The sequence below is a fragment of the Cygnus olor genome, chromosome 1, assembly GCF_009769625.2.
Source record: "Cygnus olor isolate bCygOlo1 chromosome 1, bCygOlo1.pri.v2, whole genome shotgun sequence".
Taxonomy (NCBI): domain Eukaryota; kingdom Metazoa; phylum Chordata; class Aves; order Anseriformes; family Anatidae; genus Cygnus; species Cygnus olor.
In genome coordinates, this window is record NC_049169.1 from 142,265,499 (window position 1) to 142,285,327 (window position 19,829).

Sequence of the window (19,829 nt, forward strand, 5' to 3'; positions counted from 1 at the left end):
GATATCAATTAGCACTCTATGGACTCTGTTACTTATGAAAATATGCATATATAGAGATGATGTGCTCTAGCAGCAGATATACTTTAATTAAGAAAGTGGTACAGTAAATTAAAGACCTTTAAAGTATTAATTAATTGGTGTATAAATCAGTTCCGAGCAACAACTTGGTAAAGTTAAAATCACTGTATCTGATTTAAATGAGATAAGAAATGCATATTCTGTGTTGTTACTAGCCTTTTAAAGGTGTTTGCTGCCAGAACCATGTTAGCTTAAAGGTGAAACACGTCTATTCTTTATACAGTGTTAAAGTTTTATCTCAAGTTGGAGCTGTTTAAAGTTATCATTTGTTCTTACTAAAATATCAACCAAAAGTGTTTTGTCATGAGCCTTTTTTTATATATGTCCTTCATATTCCTTGGTGTTAATAAACATCCCAGCATTAATAAGGTATAGCAAAATGATTGATGTATTCCATTTTATTATTAAATTGTTGGTTACCAAGGCAGGTTTTTTTTTTTTTTTTTTTTTTTTTTTTTCCTTCTTCTCCTTTTCCATGAGGGATGAAGAGGAACCTGTCCTTTTTTAGCTGCTTGCTCTGAATGACTTTTTATACCCAATATATTGAGAAAAGAGGATGAATGTCACCTCTCTTCTCTTCCTCCTCCTGCCGATGCATACTCCTTCATTTGATTGACAGCTACTAATAACCTTCCTGCCCTAAGTGCCATGGAGACACTTTATTAGGACAAACAGCCAAGGAAATCTAGGAATGAAGCCAAGCCTGCAGTGAGTTATTATCGGGCTTGTATTTATCTCAGCTTTGTAATTTTTTTCAGTGATATGCAAATCCTGAAATAGATCTTCTTCTGTTGAAGGACAGGTCCCTCTGTTAATTGATCCACTGAGATTCAGCCTAACCTCTTTTAGCTATCAGCCAGGGAAACAGGCTACATAAAAGAGTCTCAGTGCTGTATACAGTTCACATAAATTCACTGTGCATTCTACAAGGAAAACTTCTGCACAGAAAATGCATTTTAGTTCCTGAACATATTTTACATATCAGTGTTATCTGCATAACAGATCAAACTGATTTGTTTATTTGTTTATTAGATATGTATGAGGGTGCACTCTTATAATCAAATGTGATTTCAGATGGAGCTTTCTTTCTTTCTTTCTGGAATGATACACCACAACCGTATTGTAAAAACACATTAAATGAAATTCAGACATAATGAAAATGCATGTGTTCAAAATCACCTTTTTTTTTTTTTTTTCTTTAAAAAAAAAAGATACATTAGAGAAACATTTTATTACTGCACAATTTGACTGTTTGGGAATTAACAACACAGGTGCATCTCCTACATGCCTTGAGATTCTGCAAACATTTCTTGTTTCTTTGTGGGGATTTGCAGCAAACAGGTAACATTGTTTCAAATAGATCTTTTAATAGCATGTTAATAAGAGCAGCAGGATACATTTACCTCTGTTTTGTCTTTCTCTATGGATAGGTCCATTTAACAAGCAAATTATTTGACAGAGAACAGAATTTGCAACAAAGGGGAATGTTCAGGGAAACACTAATAATAATAATCATAACAATAATAGTGATGTCAAAGAGTCCCGAATGAAAAGGGATCATCATAAAAATGGTTATTATTTTTTTTCATTTACGTAGCAACTCTCATCCATAAGAAACCCAAAGATCTAGATCTTCATCAGCCCCTGGTAGAGTAACACCAGTACAAGTATAACTATCTTTGAGACAAGGAATACAGCCCTGAGAAGGGGAAAATTTGGAGCGGGGTTCCAGCTCTGCTGAAGAGTGAATAGGGATCAGTAATGCTCACACATGGACCAGCTTCCATTTTGACACCTCATCTAAGACACAGCAACATGAAGAAGTAAAGGGGAAATCTATTACCAAATCTTTTTCAGTTTCTCAACCTGAGAGACAGAGTGATGTGCAGTAATGAGGTGTGAGGCATGAAAGTCTGTGTTCTAATCCCAGTTCTGCCCACCAAATTATGTCATGGCCTTGAGCAAGTCATTTTACTTCTACTGTTTTAAAATGAGGATGATAAGCCTTACAAGGCTCAGTCTATGATTCTTACTCAGTAAGTGTTTGTAAAGTGCTTCCAATATATGAAATACTTATGCAGGTATGAATAATTTTTATGAGCACAACCATAGCACCTGGAGTGGGGAGTTCCTGAAGATTTGTTAGTGTTGATAAGGTTGCAAGAGAATCTGCATTGTGACTTAGATCAGAACCCGGACTTCTCCAAACAATGAAAATGATCATTTCCACATACAGATTTCATTTCTTTTCCTATTTCTCCAGTAAGGTAATGTGAGAACCAGACAAGAATTTCTTATCATTTTAAGTGTAGCTGAGATCTAGAATCAATATTCAATTACAGCACTCTTGGACATGCTTGAGTCCTGTTGATTTTAGTGGTGTTATGACCCATATTTATAGCTGATGTGTTTTGGGCTGACAGGGACAGAGCACACCGAATATGATAACTGAAAATTTGAACTTTTAAATTACTAGGCTGTTCAGGGGGGGTTCATGTGCATCTTCAGCTGTTCTTCAGTGTGCTGTTGAAAGTCTAGCTTTTCTGAATGCCAACATTTAGAGATGGATTTTACAAGTTGTGCTAACCTTGACTCAAATCCTTTATTCTTCCCATATGTCCTTAAAGAATTTTCTACTAATTATTGTGTAGAAGGCAATTCATCAGACAAAGGTACATTTTGCAAAGCTCAGGTGTGTGCAGGTCATATCTTTGTTGGTGCAATGGCAGCTGTAGATAAAATGTTTGTTTTACATTATATAACACAACCGTACATGAATATGGTACTACAGCTTGAATGTTGATAAATAATGGCTTGTGCAGATGATTACTAAATTGACATTACAGGAGTCTACTCTTTTGAATTTTTCTGGTTAAGGAGGACATTCCTTTGTAATGAAGACATTAAATTAAAAAACAAATTTTCATTCAGTCTTCTTCAGATTTCTCTCACTTTTTCTTCTCTGCAACTTCTCTCTTCCATTTTCTCTTTGCTTATTTACATGCTAATGTGTTAATGGTTTAGAGGAAGTGCCCGGCAAATGACACCACTTCAGGGAGTAGGGTTCTATGGAGGAGTAAATATATCAACATGAGATTTCACAAGGTTTTAGAGAAACTGCAAGGGGGTATTTAAATAAAAGCATTCATGTTGTATGAGTCAGTACTAAGGTCTAGTAGATTTTCTCTTTGAAAACAGAACTTTGAAAGTAGACTTTAAATCTACAGTTTTTCAACAGAAAAATTAACTCATGAGAAGGGAGACCATAGCACTTTTTTGTTACTTTCATAACAAGCTTTTCTTTCTGTTACATATGTTTTGTTTGAGCGAAATTATTCCAGCTGAAATTAGTTATGTTTTTGTGTTTAAAACCAGAAATTTCACAGGATCATTTGGAAGATTTTTTGTTGTTGTTGTTGTTTTGTTTTTAGTGCATGAAATGACAGTGAAAAGCAAGCATCTCACATTCTGAAGATTTTTTAATTTAGCTGAGATTTCTTTTGTACAGACATACCAGGACAAGTAAATAATATTGTAACCAAAATAAAGATAGACAAGCTAGAAAATGTGTATCTTAGTATACAGATAAATTACAGAGTATATGTACTATAGAAAAGGCTGCTGTAGAAACCTATACTTTGTTATGTTAGATGCTACAAAAACAAGGAATTAATTCCAATTTTATTCTCTGGGAAATGTGATTCATATATGGAATCCTTGAGAGAGAGAGTAGGGATTATTCCTATTTTTGGTATTTGCTTAGTTGCAAACTAGACAGGTTAATCTGTGATAGTTTTAAGGACAGAGAGTATACACATATATGTATGTTTATGTCTATATCTAAACCATGTATCTAAAATGACCTTCTGTGTATACGTACATATACATATATATATATATATACATACACATTTGGGCTACAGACTGTATTCATTACCTTATTGAAATGTTAAATGGGAATCTATATTCAGCCTTTATTAGCAAGGTGATTTTTTTTTAAACTGTTGGCAAGTCTTTTTTGACTTCTCTAGGATCACAGTTAAGCCAGTGTTAAGTGTTTTAGAAACACCTTCGTAAATAATGAATAAGTGAAAGAACATTATGATAAAACAATGTTAACTTTAGAAACATACAGATAAATAAGTCATGATAATTATGTTTATTGGGTTAATTACAGGGTATAAATATATAGAAAACTTTTAGAAGAGATTAGCATTTGAGAAATCACTTTTTCTAGAAGCGAAAAACATCAGTTTATTTCAGCTGACATGTAGATAACTGGACAGGGATACATCAAAATGCTGAGTTGGCCTACAAGAGAAAATAATTTTATTGGTGTTGATTTCAAACCTAAGGCAATACCAATGAAAACAGCAGTGCATTTTAATCTGACCAAAGCAAAATACAGTGTTTTTATTATTATTATTATTATAGATACTGTCTTTTATTTCATATCTACTAACAGTAATTTAAGAACAAGGAATCTGTCAGAAAAAGAAAACGAAAACGAAAACGAAAACGAAAACGAAAAAGAAAAATAAAAAGAAAAAGAAAAAAGGAAAAGAGAAAGAAAAAGAAAAGAGAAAGAAAAAGAAAAAGAAAAAGAAAAAGAAAAAGAAAAAGAAAAAGAAAAAGAAAAAGAAAAAGAAAAAGAAAAAGAAAAAGAGAAAGAAAAAGAAAAAGAAAAAGAAAAAGAAAAAGAAAAAGAAAAAAAAAAGAAAAAAAGAAAAAAAGAAAAAAAGAAAAAAAGAAAAAGAAAAAGAAAAAGAAAAAGAAAAAGAAAAAGAAAAAGAAAAAGAAAAAGAAAAAGAAAAAGAAAAAGAAAAAGAAAAAGAAAAAGAAAGGAAAAAGAAAAAGAAAAAAAAGAAAAAAGAAAAAGAAAAAGAAAAAGAAACAAAAAGAAAAAGAAAAAGAAAAAGAAAGAAAAAGAAAAAGAAAAAGAAAGAAAGAAAAAGAAAAAAGAAAAAGAAAAAGAAAAAGAAAAAGAAAAAGAAAAAGAAAAAGAAAAAGAAAAAAAGAAAAAGAAAAAGAAAAAGAAAAAGAAAAAGAAAAAGAAAAAGAAGAAAAAAAAAAAAGAAAAAGAAAAAGAAAAAGAAAGAAAAAGAAAAAGAAAAGAAAAGAAAAAAAGAAAAAAAAGAAAAAGAAAAAGAAAAAGAAAGAGAAAAAGAAAAAGAAAGAGAAAAAGAAAAAGAAAAAGAAAAAGAAAAAGAAAAAGAAAAAGAAAAAGAAAAAGAAAAAGAAAAAAGAAAAAGAAGTCTCTTTTAAAACTGAGGACATCAGAATAAGGCTAGTCAGCTTTCCTCAGTGGACAAAGTGAGAAGGAAATGTTATATTCCTTAAAATATGAGCAAATAAAGGTTTCTCAAAGTCAAGCCAATACAGCAGGTGACAGAGAGCACGTAGCCTACAGGCACGTCTACAGGCCATTCCAGTTTTCCTCACACATGCTGTTAAAAGGATGTTTTATCCTGAGGCAAAATTATGCTGAAAGAGTTAAAAACCATTTTAGAACATCAGATGTCATGTCACAATGCTTCAGAAACACTGCTGAAATGTTGCAATGCATATAATGCTTTTTCTTCACTTCATTTATCTTACCTAAGAAATCACACTCAAGCCTGATCCAAAGTCTGATTCAATCCTCAGTAGTTTATACATTTTTTATTTTTTTATTTTTTATTTTTTTTAGCATTGACATCAATAAGTTTTTGACTAAAGCAAACAATTTTAATGTCCCAAACTAACGAACATTAAAAATATTATAATGGCCTTCCAGATTAGCAATAGCTTTGGCCAGTCACTTAGCAGATAAAAATTGGCATTAGTCCATTGAAATCAATGGTGCTACACTGATTTACATCATCAGAGGTGTTGTTAAAAGATACTTTAAAAATAAAAAGTAAGGAAGCTAAACCTAAAAATAAAGAACACAAGCTAAAATTAAAATAGCCAGCATTTTTCTAAGATCTAAAATATATTAAAAAGCACAGATTCTCTTGGTCTAAACCAGCAGGTAACTAGCAAACATTAACTGATGACAGTGCTAAAATAAGAAATTGAACGAAAAATCTTGTTTATGTCAGGATAGTATGACCCAAGACCTTTTTCTGCCCTTTGAGATCATCTTTGTATAAGCAGACAGTCAAGAGTCTTGCTGAAAGAGCTATGAGGAAGCAGGCTAGTGTTACAGACCAACTAGTATCTCTCACAAATAGGCTAGAACGAGTTTCGGCTCTACAATACAGATCTGTCAAGGGGAAAAGAAAATAAGACTCTGCACATACATTTTACAATATCATGCAAGCTGGCAAGAAATAAAGCAGTGTTCTCATTGCCTGGGCGTGGGAGCAGGTTAAGAGGATGTTGTTCTTGCAAGAACAAGGCAAAGCCAAGCACCGCCATATTTCATCTGTGAGTGCACAGACATACAGCATCCATTGTAATACACAGCGGTCAACCCAGGCTTTTTGTTCAGAAAAATTTACCTATTTGTTATCTCAACTTTTACCAGACAGAGCTTTTAGCCTAATAAGGAGCAGGAAGGAGGACCTATCCAGATCTTCATGGCATTTGGATGAGAGCCACACTCACCCAGAGGCCAGTTCTTAATATTTCCACTTCCCACCTTGTGGACAGGTCCTCTAGTTTTCCCCATAAAGACAGAAAATGAGCATCAGGATCTTTGAAAGTGTCTCCGCACATAAATATGACCATTTGAAGGTGGTCTAAGTTACATAGATATTGGTATCTTAGCTGACACTGCCAACACAGTTAATGCTGACTCTAAAAGCCCTGTTTAATGTGTACATCTGGCCTATTACGTAGCTGTTAACTGGAGTGAAACCATAATGTACATTTCATATAAACAGCTTATTGTGCCACATAATAACATTTGATTTCTTTTTTTAACAGTCTGAGTGCTTTCAAGCAGGCCCTTTCCTCAAAACTTTTTCTCCAGTATTAACAACTCTTTTAGCTTGTACAGTCCCCAAGAGTATCTCTTTCATATGTTATATATCTAGTTTATTTCAAGTTTTTTTTCATGTTACACAGCAACCTTAAATTGCTTTCTCATCTGCTGCTGTAGCCATCTTGTCCATCTCAGTAGCCAGAAATAACATAAAGTGAAGTACAACTGTGTCTCTACAGAAAAGCAAGAATGCCTCTGGCTAATCTGACATGTTCCATGTTGGATCATCCCAGCTATCATATACCAAACTGTCAGAAATTGCAGTAAGACCCAAACATATACAGCTTCTCCTATGCTAGACCCCCTGCCAAGCCACGATTGTTGTCATGAATTGAATGAGATATATTAGAGAGGAAGGGTTGTTGGGTTTTGTTGCAAATAATATATCTGTCAGTGAAGTGAAAAGCATGCCAAATCCCAAAAGGTGATATGTGACACGGTTTTCACCTCACTAGGAGGTACTGAGAAATAAACAAACTACATATTTCAAATGACTCATCTTCCTCTCACAAATCGCCTAAGCAATTTCATTTCTATTGTTTTGCACAAGTTGTTCCAATCAACAAAGAAATCATATTTTATTCTGATCATTAAATGAAATGCATTATCTGTAGTGTAGTTCTCACCTCTGAAAAGTAGGGATGAATAAAAATTGATATAAATGAATATGACTTCCATCGTTAATGGTGTCTACAATGGAGTCCAAGCCTACAGCTGAGCACTGTGCATCTTCATGAGGAACCAGGAACCACCACTAGCACCAGAAATGTCTTTCAGTCTTCTGGCAGGAAAGTCGTGCTGTCCCAAGCACCACACCTGTCAACTGCTTCCTCATAAATGTGCAGATAGAACCCTCCTTAGCACACATTGAATACTCTGCTATTGCTGTTGTTATTGTTCAACGTAAAGCAATTTAGTTAACTTGAGTGTCTTTAGGTATTTTATTAATTCTCCACAAAAACACTCTAAATATTCTGTACAACTGTATCCATAATTAAATCATTTAGGTTTCACTTGAGAGGAACAGAAACGTGTGGCTTATTTTTAAACACTTCCTGAAATGAAAATGCTTGGTTTGGATAGACAAATATGATTCGTAAGGTGCAGTAGCTCAGTTCTGATCCTTAGTTTGTATCCCCTGTTTGGTAACTGTCCTGCTGTTTTCTGCAGCATATTAATTCTGAAAGTGATATACTGCTTTAGAGTCAAAGGAAGTTATAAAATGGGCCGGAAACATAGATTCTCAATAATGACTCCATAATAAATGTTTCACACTGGATTCCACTATAAGTATCATATTCGCTCTTATGGTTTTGCACAGGAACAAATTTCATGATTACTGTCAAGGTACAAGGAGAAAAGTTTCTGGCATGTGTGCAGGTCATTCATCAAATCATACTCAAGATATAGAGGATTATGAAGCTACCAGAGTTCTGGGCTGCTAAAGCTCTGAATAATGATTGGAAAGGATTTTATTTTATTTTTTTAAATGATTTTCAGAAAAGATTTTTTGAAAACTTTTATCCTACGGGTGTCTATTCCTAAATAATGACTTTGATCAGATAGCCACACAAACTCATTGAACAAGCTTGTGATGTGGGACATTCAGTTAGCCGAATGCTCTAGGGGTTCACGTTCACCTTCGGCTCTTTAAGCACAATGAAAAGAATTAGGAACACAGAAAATGTAATTCATCTAATCCCAAAACAGACATCTACAATAAATCAGATGACTCACCAAAACCATCAATAATCCCTGTAGCCAAATCAATTCAACGGGAATACATGCCCTAAATAAGTAATAGGTGAGACCAACTGCTGTGTCAGAGCCAACCTCAGTGTACGTAAGGATGAAGAACTACCATGCCCAGGGTGGGGGGCCTTTCCTCAACACAGTGGTAGTTGGTCTACAGTATAAGTAATCATTTCTGCATTTTTCTCCTTTCACTCTCCTGAAATTTCTATGCATCTGCACCTCGAATATCTCATGATCACTTATAGCCATACATCCTCAGTACAAGTATCAGGGCACCTTGTACATGGTTAGGAACTTCCAGCAGGCAGATAATAAAGTGTAAGAAAATAAAGCACATATGAGGAGGTACGAAGAGTCTCCTTGAGATCAATTTTTACTAGAAACTTTGGAGTTACCAAAGTTATGTCTTTCACTGCCATTCTTATGCCCACAGGCTAGGAAATACCTGGTAACAGTCTTGAAAACAGCTGACTGTATGGTGATGATCTCAGTATTTAAAACATCAGTTTCAATTTAATGAGTGCCCATTTTCTGTGTTTATAACTAGAAACTATTTAACAATGTCTTTTTTTCAACCAGAGTGAAATAAATCTAAGGGAACTGGGATTGTTCAGACTGGAAAAGAGGAGGCTCAGGGGCGACCTTATCGCACTCTACAGGTACCTTAAAGGAGGCTGTAGCAAGGTGGGGTTTGGTCTATTGCCAGGAGTTGTACTTGGTGATCCTTATGGGTCCCTTCCAACTCGGGATATTCTATGATTCTATGATTCTATTCTCCCATGTGCCCGGTGACAGGACGAGGGGGAATGGGCTAAAGTTGCACCAGGGGAGGTTTAGGTTGGATATTAGGAAGAACTTCCTTACCGAAAGGGTTGTTAGGCATTGGAATAGGCTGTCCAGGGAAGTGGCTGAGTCGCCATCCCTGGAGGTCTTTAAAAGACGTTTAGATTTAGAGCTTAGTGATATGGTTTAGTGGAGGACTAGTTAGTGTTAGGTCAGAAGTTGGACTAGATGATCTTGGAGGTGTCTTCCAGCCTAGATGATTCTGTGATTCTGTGAAATCTCCCTATCATGGGCAAATACAAGTTAGGCATTTCAGGTAGGATTCATATGTCCTAATATCTAAAGAGTATGCAGCCTTAACATGTAGTAACTGTGTTCTTCCATCTATCAGTGGAGGGGGGAGAGTAAGATACTTTCACTGCTTGATTTTTTTTTTTTTTATCCTAGAAACCTACATCCGAATGGGGTGAACTGTCTTCATGTCATTGGCAGCAAAACAGACTCAAATACTCACTTCAGTTGGTGTCTGGTACTGGCCACAAATCAAAAGCCAGTGTCAGAGAAGGTGAATACCACACTGTAAGCAACCTCCCAAGAACCCAAATAAAATAGAATTCTCAAAGAAAAAAAATATTTTTTCCCTGTAGCTATTTCCTCATTAAAAATTAAATACCATGGAATGACTTTTTTTTTTTTTTTTAATTTATTTCACTGTGCTCAAACCTGCTCATTTCCATTAAAATGTAACCCTGAATAAGGTTATTAATAACCCATCTTAGTAGTAGTTGAAAAAGTTAGTATAACCTAATCACCTCAAGTTTCAGAAAGACCCATTGGTCATTGCAATTTTTTCTTAATTCTCAATTTTCATGCTTTCCTCGTTTGTACCATTTTCACATTTTATTTCTTCATTTACAGCCCTTTTCTCGTTTGCATTTTCTCTCTTCCATGCAACAGAGAAGTTTCTCATTTACAAGCCGACACCTGTGGTTTTGAATAGCATCTTATAATATAAGTTATATGAATGAGATGTGCTGCATGATTTTTCAGTGTACCTTACACAATAATTGACCTCACATAGATTATCAGTTATTCATGGCCCCTTGCCTTGAAAAGGATCCTAAACAGCCAATCACAATTTAAGGGCATATTATCCTGCCTTAAACACATTTATTCACAGTACCTTTCACAAGTTATTGGCCATTTTCTTTCCTAGAATTAAGGATTATTGAAGCTTGCGCGACGAGAACTTTGTTCTTCATAACTCATCCTTTTACTCGCTTATGCAATGAACCATTATAATTTGCAGATAGTTGCTTCAGAGGACTTATGACTTCACTGGCTGTACAAAGACGAGGACAAAGACAAGTCAAGAGGAAGGAAAACATTTACAACATAATGAGAAGGTAAATCAACTTACATTTGCTGCAAATAGGTTGATGGAAAATATCACTAATGTTCCCTTTCAGCTGTGAAGATGAGGTGTTTCTACCAATCCTTTTTCAGTTATGATACGGTAATATGGGGTCAAAAACCCAGGCATTTTCTGCCTAATTTCTGAGCTTTAGACCAATGTTTAAAGTTAAAAAGAAAAAAAAAAAAAAAAAAGAAAAAGGTAAGGAGGGGACTTCATGAACTCTACCTAGAGCTGTGGGGTGGGGTCTACCTCTAGAAACTCATTTTTGGGGTTGAAAATTTTCCTGGACCCTCTGCTAAGGTAGCTGGATTTATGTTTATCACTGTTTCACAAGTAAATACATCTATCTATGTATGTATCCAGAGTGGCAAATGAAGTGTGAACTGAAGACTGAAGGATTACACTCTAGAAAGGTCCCTACCTGGTCAAAAATTGCGTTAGTTCTGCCATCAGAACATATCAGAGAACTCTCAGCTAACAAAAGTATAAGGAATTGCAGTTCACATCAATATGTTCATGAGTTAACACTCTGTGAGCTTATTCCTTTCATTCCATTTACTCCCTCGTGTTTGCAGTCTTCCTTTCTGGCCTTTTGTAGAGTGCTTTGAGATCTGTAAAAGGAAAGAAACAAGAACTGTTAATTATTATCATTACTATTGAACTGATGGAAGATTGCAATAAGCTTCAGCAGTGGTTGAATAAAAGCTTGACTTACTGAATATACTTTTTTACTCTCTTTCAGTTTATACGAGGTATCTATATGTATACATAAACAATGCCACTAAGAGGCAGGAATGAACCTGAACAAAAATAGTAACTTCTCTTGTTATGCATACCTCATATCCTTGGCTGTTTTTGTTTAAATGACCCTCATGTGGTAGGATAAGAAAGAATAATATATGATTAATTTCTATTCTGAAGCCTTGTTTGAAAGGTGCTTTATTTGCATTAGCATTCATAATTACTTAATGACAAATCAGATATGGTTCATTGCTAGTAAGTGTAGAAACATGTTGTCTGAAGGATGTAGTTTAATTAGTATACTCCTAAAAACACGTCCCTCATGACCATTGGATGTAATCATTATTTTATGTATTTAACTGTGAAATTTATGTTTACTCAGCAGGCTAGAGACCATTTTTTTTTTCCAAAGCTATTTAATGCAATACATTTAGACTTTAAAGGAACCCACAAAATCTCCCCAACAGCAGGTACTAAATAATAATAAAAAAATTAAAACAACTATTATTGCAATGAAACATACATATATATATATATATATATATATTTAAAAATATAACCAACATAATATTGCATCCATAAAGCATAGCAGGAGGAATAAATATGCGGGGAAGCTCATTTTAATTCCTCAGTTAATAACTTAGACAGAGGAGATGCACATTCTCCTAGATCAATGAGACTATTTGGGCATTCTTTTATTGTTGATTAGTGAATCTGAAAATGACCTCATTTCAAGGGCATCGAGTGATTTCTCTTTCTCTTTGCTGGTATACCACAAGTGAATACTGTGAACGGTTTTTCTACAGAGGCTGCAGTAGAATCTGAGACTGCCCTTTTCTCAACAATACAGAGGATTGTCACAGCAATCAAAAATCATCAGGACTTTGTGAGGGGATCTCTGAAAGTGACACAGTCTCTTTGGTAGTATTCCCAATTAATCCTAAATTTCCCCATGAAAATCGAGTCCTTCTTTGAACATTTCCAGTGGGCTCTATGAAACCTATTATGTAGTCAGATGTTAATCTGTTTAAGAGAATCAGACACACTTTCAGCTGCAAAGAAGCTACAATTAAAAGAAACAAAAGCTTTCCTCCACTCTTCTGTAATACATATTGCTAAAATTTTCATATTTTTAGGACACATACCATAAAATATCTAATATACTTTATATTTTATTACTCCTGCTCCTGATTCTTCATCAGCTTCAAGGTAGGACTGATGACTTAGAGGTAGGTACATTGGGCACCTGTCAGGACCAGACCCCTAGGTTTTAAAGTATTTTCATTAATTAGGGTTTGTCTATATTATTAGGTGCAGACATCTTAAAGGGGTTACAAGTGACTCTACTCTTCTGCCACCCCTGCTTCCCAACTACAGCACTCTCTGCAGTGTAATGATCTTCACCTTTTTATTACTGTTTGCTGGACAGGAGTGAGAAGCTTGTGCTTTATACCTGAAAATTCCCGCACTTACTGTTACAACTGTGTACCCCCTGACAAGTTAAGTGATATGAAAAGAGTGATATGTGATATAGCACCTTTCTTTTTAAGATTTTCACTAGGGCCATGACTGTTCTTTGTATTACAAAGAGTGGTACATGACATTATGTTAAGAAATAAGTTACAAATATGTCCATTAATCTTGGGTGGTAATGAAGAAAACAGTCAACTTTAGAAGCAATTACTATTGTATAAACACCACGGTATATTTTTTATTACTTACTTTGTTCACAATGGTCTGGTCCTGTAAGATTTGCTGAAGGAAGCTGGATGCATTTATCTCCCATTCACAACGCAGTTCTTGCACACATCCCTGTTCTCTTGGAGGACACGGATGTTCTCCATTTGTAGTTTGAACCAAGATAATTTTTTATGTGTTTTCCAATGCCAGCAAACAAGAAAATATGGTAAATTAAAACTAACACAAAGGCCCCTTCAAAACCATAATAATTTAAAAATGTAAAACAGTCATAATCCAAAATAAAATGTTCTTGTTGTTATTTTTTTTTCCTTTGCACTATTCAGGAAATATCTCATCTTTCTATTCCTTTTATTATATATACCTAAGGTGCTTTGTAGCAAAATGAGTCACCTTATGCAAACCTCCACAAAGAAAAATTTGCAGGGAATGAAACAGCATAATTGTTGGAAGGATATTTTCTTTTATGATGAAAACAGAATTTAATATGCAAGAAAGTGCATTCCTCTTAGAAAAAATGTAATAAAATAAACAAACAAACAAACATACAAAATAGATTAAGTAGCTGAAGCAGGTGTGTGTAGATGAAGACTGTAGCCAGCAATGTATTGAGAGCCTGTTGAAGGGTTGGAGGGCAGGTGGTAAGGTTTGGCAAGATTGTTGGGTGTGGGCTGTTAGAAATCTGTATGGGGAATTGTCATGAGGAAGAAAAGAAGTGTTGTTCACACCACAGAGATCTTTTTGAGGCAAAAGATGAATACCATGAAGATTCAGAAAAATATTTTGCCATAAAAAATCAACTTTTTGATTTTATCTCAGTACTTAGGGCATTTTCACATTCATCCATTCCCAATTATCTTATATATATATATATATAAATCAAAAGATTAACTTATCCTCTCCTTTTAGGGGAAAAATAATGAAGAGAACGAATAGAATGGTGCTGAAAGACACTTAATTTTGTGTCTTCCTTCATCTTTGTTTCATCTTTTTTTCATCCTGGAATGGAGGAGTAGGAATCATCCCACACAACAAGAAGTACATGTTCAAACTAAAATGACTATACATGTGATATGACTTCAACAAGTCCAAAGTTTTAATGGCAATGCATTGGCTGCTTTGCGATGGAAAATATCCTGTAGTTAGAACTGCAGGGTGTTGTTGTTATTTAAAGAAAAACAAAACAAAGCAATACAAAACATTTGGTTGAACTTCTCATATGTCACCAGCAATGAAGGAAATATTTTAAAGATGACAACCAAAATCAAATTAGTACAATAACACAGCTTTATGCCACTCATGCATGAATAGTGAAACAGATATTTTTAACAAATAAAAATGGTGAAATCTGTGTTCATATTTTCTTACTTGTCCAGAATTATATTATTGTACTGAATAAAAAATAGATTAAAAAAAAAAAGAAAGTGAGAACTGTACTTACTACTATAATGAATATGAAATGAAAAACTCCTAAAACAAATTACTAAACAGTGAAGGAATAACACATATTAGAAAGATTTTATCAATATTACTAGATACCTAACTGAAACCACCATACAACTGATAACACACGCAAAGGAAACATATGTAATTACATACAGTATTCTTTTTAATTTGGGAAAATATTGAATCCCCTAAATTCAAGTCAATGGGATTCATCAGACGTGTCTGCTCTAAAGGTGGTCTCCCTGAACTTGAAATCATTCACTGACTTCACAGATTTCATTCTCTCTAATCAGCAAAACATGAATGATGGCAAGGACGTCTGCTGTATGAAACACATATGGCTGTTGGTTGCCAGCAGCAGTCTTGCCACTGGTGTGCAATGCCACGAGACTCTGGAACATAAAGGAATTGAAGACAATCAGCTTATACCAATGCAAAAGCAATTCAAAAGTGACCACGAAATGGTTCAGTTCTCTATTCTTGGCGAAGTCAGGAAGGGGACCAGTAAAACCGCTGTCTTGGACTTCCGGAGGGCTGACTTTGAGCTGTTCAGGACACTGGTTGGCAGAGTCCCTTGGGAGGAGGTTCTGAAGGGCAGAGGAGTCCAGGAAGGCTGGGCACTCTTCAAGAAGGAAATCTTAATGGCTCAGGAGCGGTCTGTCCCCATGTGCCCAAAGACGAGCCGGCGTGGAACTAGACCGGCCTGGCTGAACAGAGAGTTGTGGCTCGAGCTTAGGAGAAAAAGGAGGGCTTATAATCTTTTGAAAAGAGGGCGGGCTACTCAAGAGGACTATAAGGATGTTGCGAGGCTGTGCAGGGATAAAATTAGGAAGGCCAAAGCTCATCTGGAGCTCAATCTGGCTACTGCCGTTAAAGATAACAAAAAAAGTTTTTACAAATACATCAACACAAAAAGGAGGACTAAGGAGAATCTCCATCCTTTACTGGATGCGGGGGGAAACTTAGGTACAAAAGATGAGGAAGAGGCTGAGGTACTCAATGCCTTCTTTGCCTCAGTCTTTAGCGGCAAGACCAGTTGTTCTCTGGATACCTGGTACCCTGAGCTGGTGGAAGGGGATGGGGAGCAGGATGTGGCCCTCACTATCCACGAGGAAATGGTTGGCAACCTGCTACAGCACTTGGATGTACGCAAGTCGATGGGGCCGGATGGGATCCACCTGAGGGTACTGAGCGAACTGGCGGAGGAGCTGGCCAAGCCGCTTTCCATCATTTATTGGCAGTCCTGGCTATCAGGAGAGGTCCCAGTCGACTGGCGGCTAGCAAATGTGACGCCTCTCTACAAGAAGGGCCGGAGGGTAGACCCGGGGAACTATAGGCCTGTTAGTTTGACCTCAGTGCCAGGGAAGCTCATGGAGCAGATTATCTTGAATGTCGTCACGAAGCACTTGAAGGGCAACCAGGCGATCAGGCCCAGTCAGCATGGGTTTATGGAAGGTAGGTCCTGCTTGACGAACCTGATCTCCTTCTATGACCAAGTGACGCGCCTGGTGGATGAGGGGAAGGCTGTGGATGTGATCTACCTTGACTTCAGTAAGGCTTTTGACACTGTTTCCCACAACATTCTCCTCAAGAAACTGGCTGCTCGCGGCTTGGACTGGCGTACGCTTCGTTGGGTTAAAAACTGGCTGGATGGCCGGGCCCAAAGAGTTGTGGTGAATGGAGTCAAATCCAGTTGGAGGCCGGTTACTAGTGGAGTCCCCCAGGGCTCAGTGCTGGGGCCGGTCCTCTTTAATATCTTTATCGATGACCTGGACGAGGGGATCGAGTGCACCCTCAGTAAGTTTGCAGATGACACCAAGTTAGGTGCGTGTGTCGATCTGCCCGAGGGAAGGAAGGCTCTGCAGGAGGATCTGGATAGGCTGGACCGATGGGCTGAGATCAACTGTATGAAGTTCAACAAGGCCAAGTGCCGGGTCCTGCACCTGGGGCGCAACAACCCCGAGCAGTGCTACAGGCTGGGAGATGAGTGGTTGGAAAGCTGCCTGGCCGAGAAGGACCTGGGAGTACTGGTTGATAGTCGGCTGAATATGAGCCAGCAGTGTGCTCAGGTGGCCAAGAAGGCCAACAGCATCCTGGCTTGTATAAGAAGCAGCGTGGCCGGCAGGTCTAGGGAGGTGATTGTCCCCCTGTACTCGGCTCTGGTGAGGCCGCACCTCAAGTACTGTGTTCAGTTTTGGGCCCCTCGCTACAAGAAGGACATGGAGGTACTCGAGAGAGTCCAGAGAAGGGCGACAAAGCTGGTGTGGGGTCTGGAGAACAAGTCTTACGAGGAGCGGCTGAGGGAGCTGGGGTTGTTTAGCCTGGAGAAGAGGAGGCTCAGGGGAGACCTCATCGCTCTCTATAGGTACCTTAAAGGAGGCTGTAGAGAGGTGGGGGTTGGTCTGTTCTCCCACGTGCCTGGTGACAGGATGAGGGGGAATGGGCTCAAGTTGCGCCAGGGGAGGTTTAGGTTGGATATTAGGAAGAACTTCTTTACTGAAAGGGTTGTTAGGCATTGGAATGGGCTTCCCAGGGAAGTGGTTGAGTCGCCATCCCTGGAGGTCTTTAAAAGACGTTTAGATGTAGTCCTTAGTGATATGGTTTAGTGGAGGTTTTGTTAGTGTTAGGACAGAGGTTGGACTAGATGATCTTGGAGGTCTCTTCCAACCTAGAAGATTCTGTGATTCTGTGATTCTGTGAAAAGTACAGAGAGAAGAATGATGACATTCTGGGTTAGGTGAATGATCTATCTAGTCTCCCCTTTGACAGTGGTCAACAGAAGATTCAACAGGTAAATCACATAAGTGCTCCTAAGTTTTCCAGCATGCAGCAACTTGTGGGATAAGAAACTCCCAAGTGAGAGACTGTATTAACAGCTGATATTTAATGGCCCTTCATGTATTTTTCCACCTGAAATTAAATTCCACTGTTTTCCCTATGACATTAATACCTGTTACCTGTAAAAGGTACCAAGTAGTATGACAAATTATATTTCTTTGTTTTGGCAACTTCCCAATTTATTTATGTTGTTTCCTGTCCAGTCGTACGTCCAGCAATGCCACGCTTCATTGAGTTTAGTGGGACCCAGATGAGACCTAATGGCTTCCAAGATTGCTCATTTAGATCAGGGATTTACTTGGAAAGCATCATGATGAGGAGGCCTTGTATAGTTATGCGGTTCCTAGCACAGTGATAGCATCTAACATGAATGACTGCTGCTCATGATTGGATTGTGCTTTGGTGGATAAAAACTGATATCCCTTTTCCAACATGTTCTACCTAGTTCCACTGCAAATGATATTTTTATTAACATAATTGCTTTATCTTTCTTGAAACTTTCCCAAGCTGCCTTCAATTATTATTCAATAATAACATATGGTGGTCAGTTCAACAGGCTAATTATATGATGCAACACCATAAAAAGTATTTCATCTTATCACTTCTGCATTTGTTGCCTTTTCCTTTTACCGAATGCCCTTCGTGTCGAACAGTAGAACAGACTATTGAGGGCTACCCACTGCTTTTCTCTGTACCGCTCATTATTATATATGTCATCTCCTATTCTTTTTGCTTCACATTAAATAATCAATCTCTTCAGTTTCTTTTCATATGAACACTCCCTATCCAACTAATATATGTCTTCTGCCCTTTTTTAGACCTTTCTTCTTCTACTGTATCTTTCTGAAATGTGACTGAAACCCAGCAGAGTATTCAACATGAGGATGTAACCTCCATTTATAGAATGACATTATAATAATTCCTGTATTAGTCTCCATCCCCTTCTTAATATAGCCTAACATCTGACAACCTTATCAAAAAGTGAAATGTGAAGCAATTAAATCTACAGTATGTAAATCTGAACCTGACAGTCAGGCCTATAAGAAAGATGTTCTCTATGTACAAAAAATAAAACTCACTCTGAATTAAGGGAACAAACAAAAGATGATACATGGGAAGTGATAAAGAGGATTAATAACAAGAAATGGCTGCAAGACCTTCATCACAAAATCCATGAGCTAAATTCTGCTCTCCATTACAACACCAATGGATACTATGAACATTAGTAACCTACAATTATGTTGTATAAAGGCTGCTGAGTCGCACTGTAATTAACATCCTTTAGGGTGACCACAGTAATTTTAAATGTTATCATTGAATATACAAATGAAAGTGGAAGGTGTTGAATATTCTATAGCAAAGTTAAAGTTGATGTCATTTTTTTATTTTCTTTTTTCATATTACATTGTGATAAGCAGGCCCTCACAGAAAGATTTCTTCTTCGCAGAAGACATGCAGTCAGCCACAAGTTAAGTATTTTCAAAGCTATTTTTTATAGTCTTTTCTAGATTTACTAAATATTACCGTCTATATATTTTGGAATTAAAATAGCAATGAGACGTATTGTTATGATTACATAGTACTTCTTGTACTAATTAAATGGGAGACTGTTTTGCCTCTAGTAAAACTAAGGAAAGCTTCAAGGCTGATGCGAAGCTGCTTCTTCCTGCATTGCTCTCTGCTCGGAGGAGTTGCTGGAAGACTCATCACAATGGGCTTAGAGGAGAGACACTGTAGGCCCATCTACACTACCATTCCCTTCCACAGGTATTTTTCATTGTGGAAAAAATACCTCTTGCTAATATGGACACAATGAGTTTCCTTTTCACTTGTTGAATATGTAAGGAAAAACTCATGAGAGTTAACGCTGTGAGAGTTAAGGGGTACATCACTGGTGCATTACATGGTTGTGGTTCCGTGTTCTAGAAAAACGTTTCAGTGGTTGAAAATAAGAAACATGAATGCCAAAAGCCAAAGGTTGTGGAGAATGAGGGATTTTAATATTTATGTGAGGTTTATCTAATTATATGTACTTCACACAGCAACGTTTAAGCTCCTCAGAAAGGCCCAGTTATCTATGAGTTTCTGACTTACGGTGATGGC

At 36.8% G+C, this 19,829-nt stretch overlaps 1 long non-coding RNA gene across 1 annotated transcript in view; it reads left to right on the top strand.

Moving 5' to 3' along the window:
• The window catches only part of LOC121062832, a 68,293-nt gene extending 57,303 nt beyond the window's left edge, over nt 1-10,990 (top strand). Inside the window, exon 3 of the long non-coding RNA XR_005815710.1 lies at nt 10,896-10,990. This is a non-coding gene — a long non-coding RNA (uncharacterized LOC121062832). The remainder of the gene's footprint in view (nt 1-10,895) is intronic.
• The last annotated feature ends 8,839 nt before the right edge of the window (nt 10,991-19,829 follow it).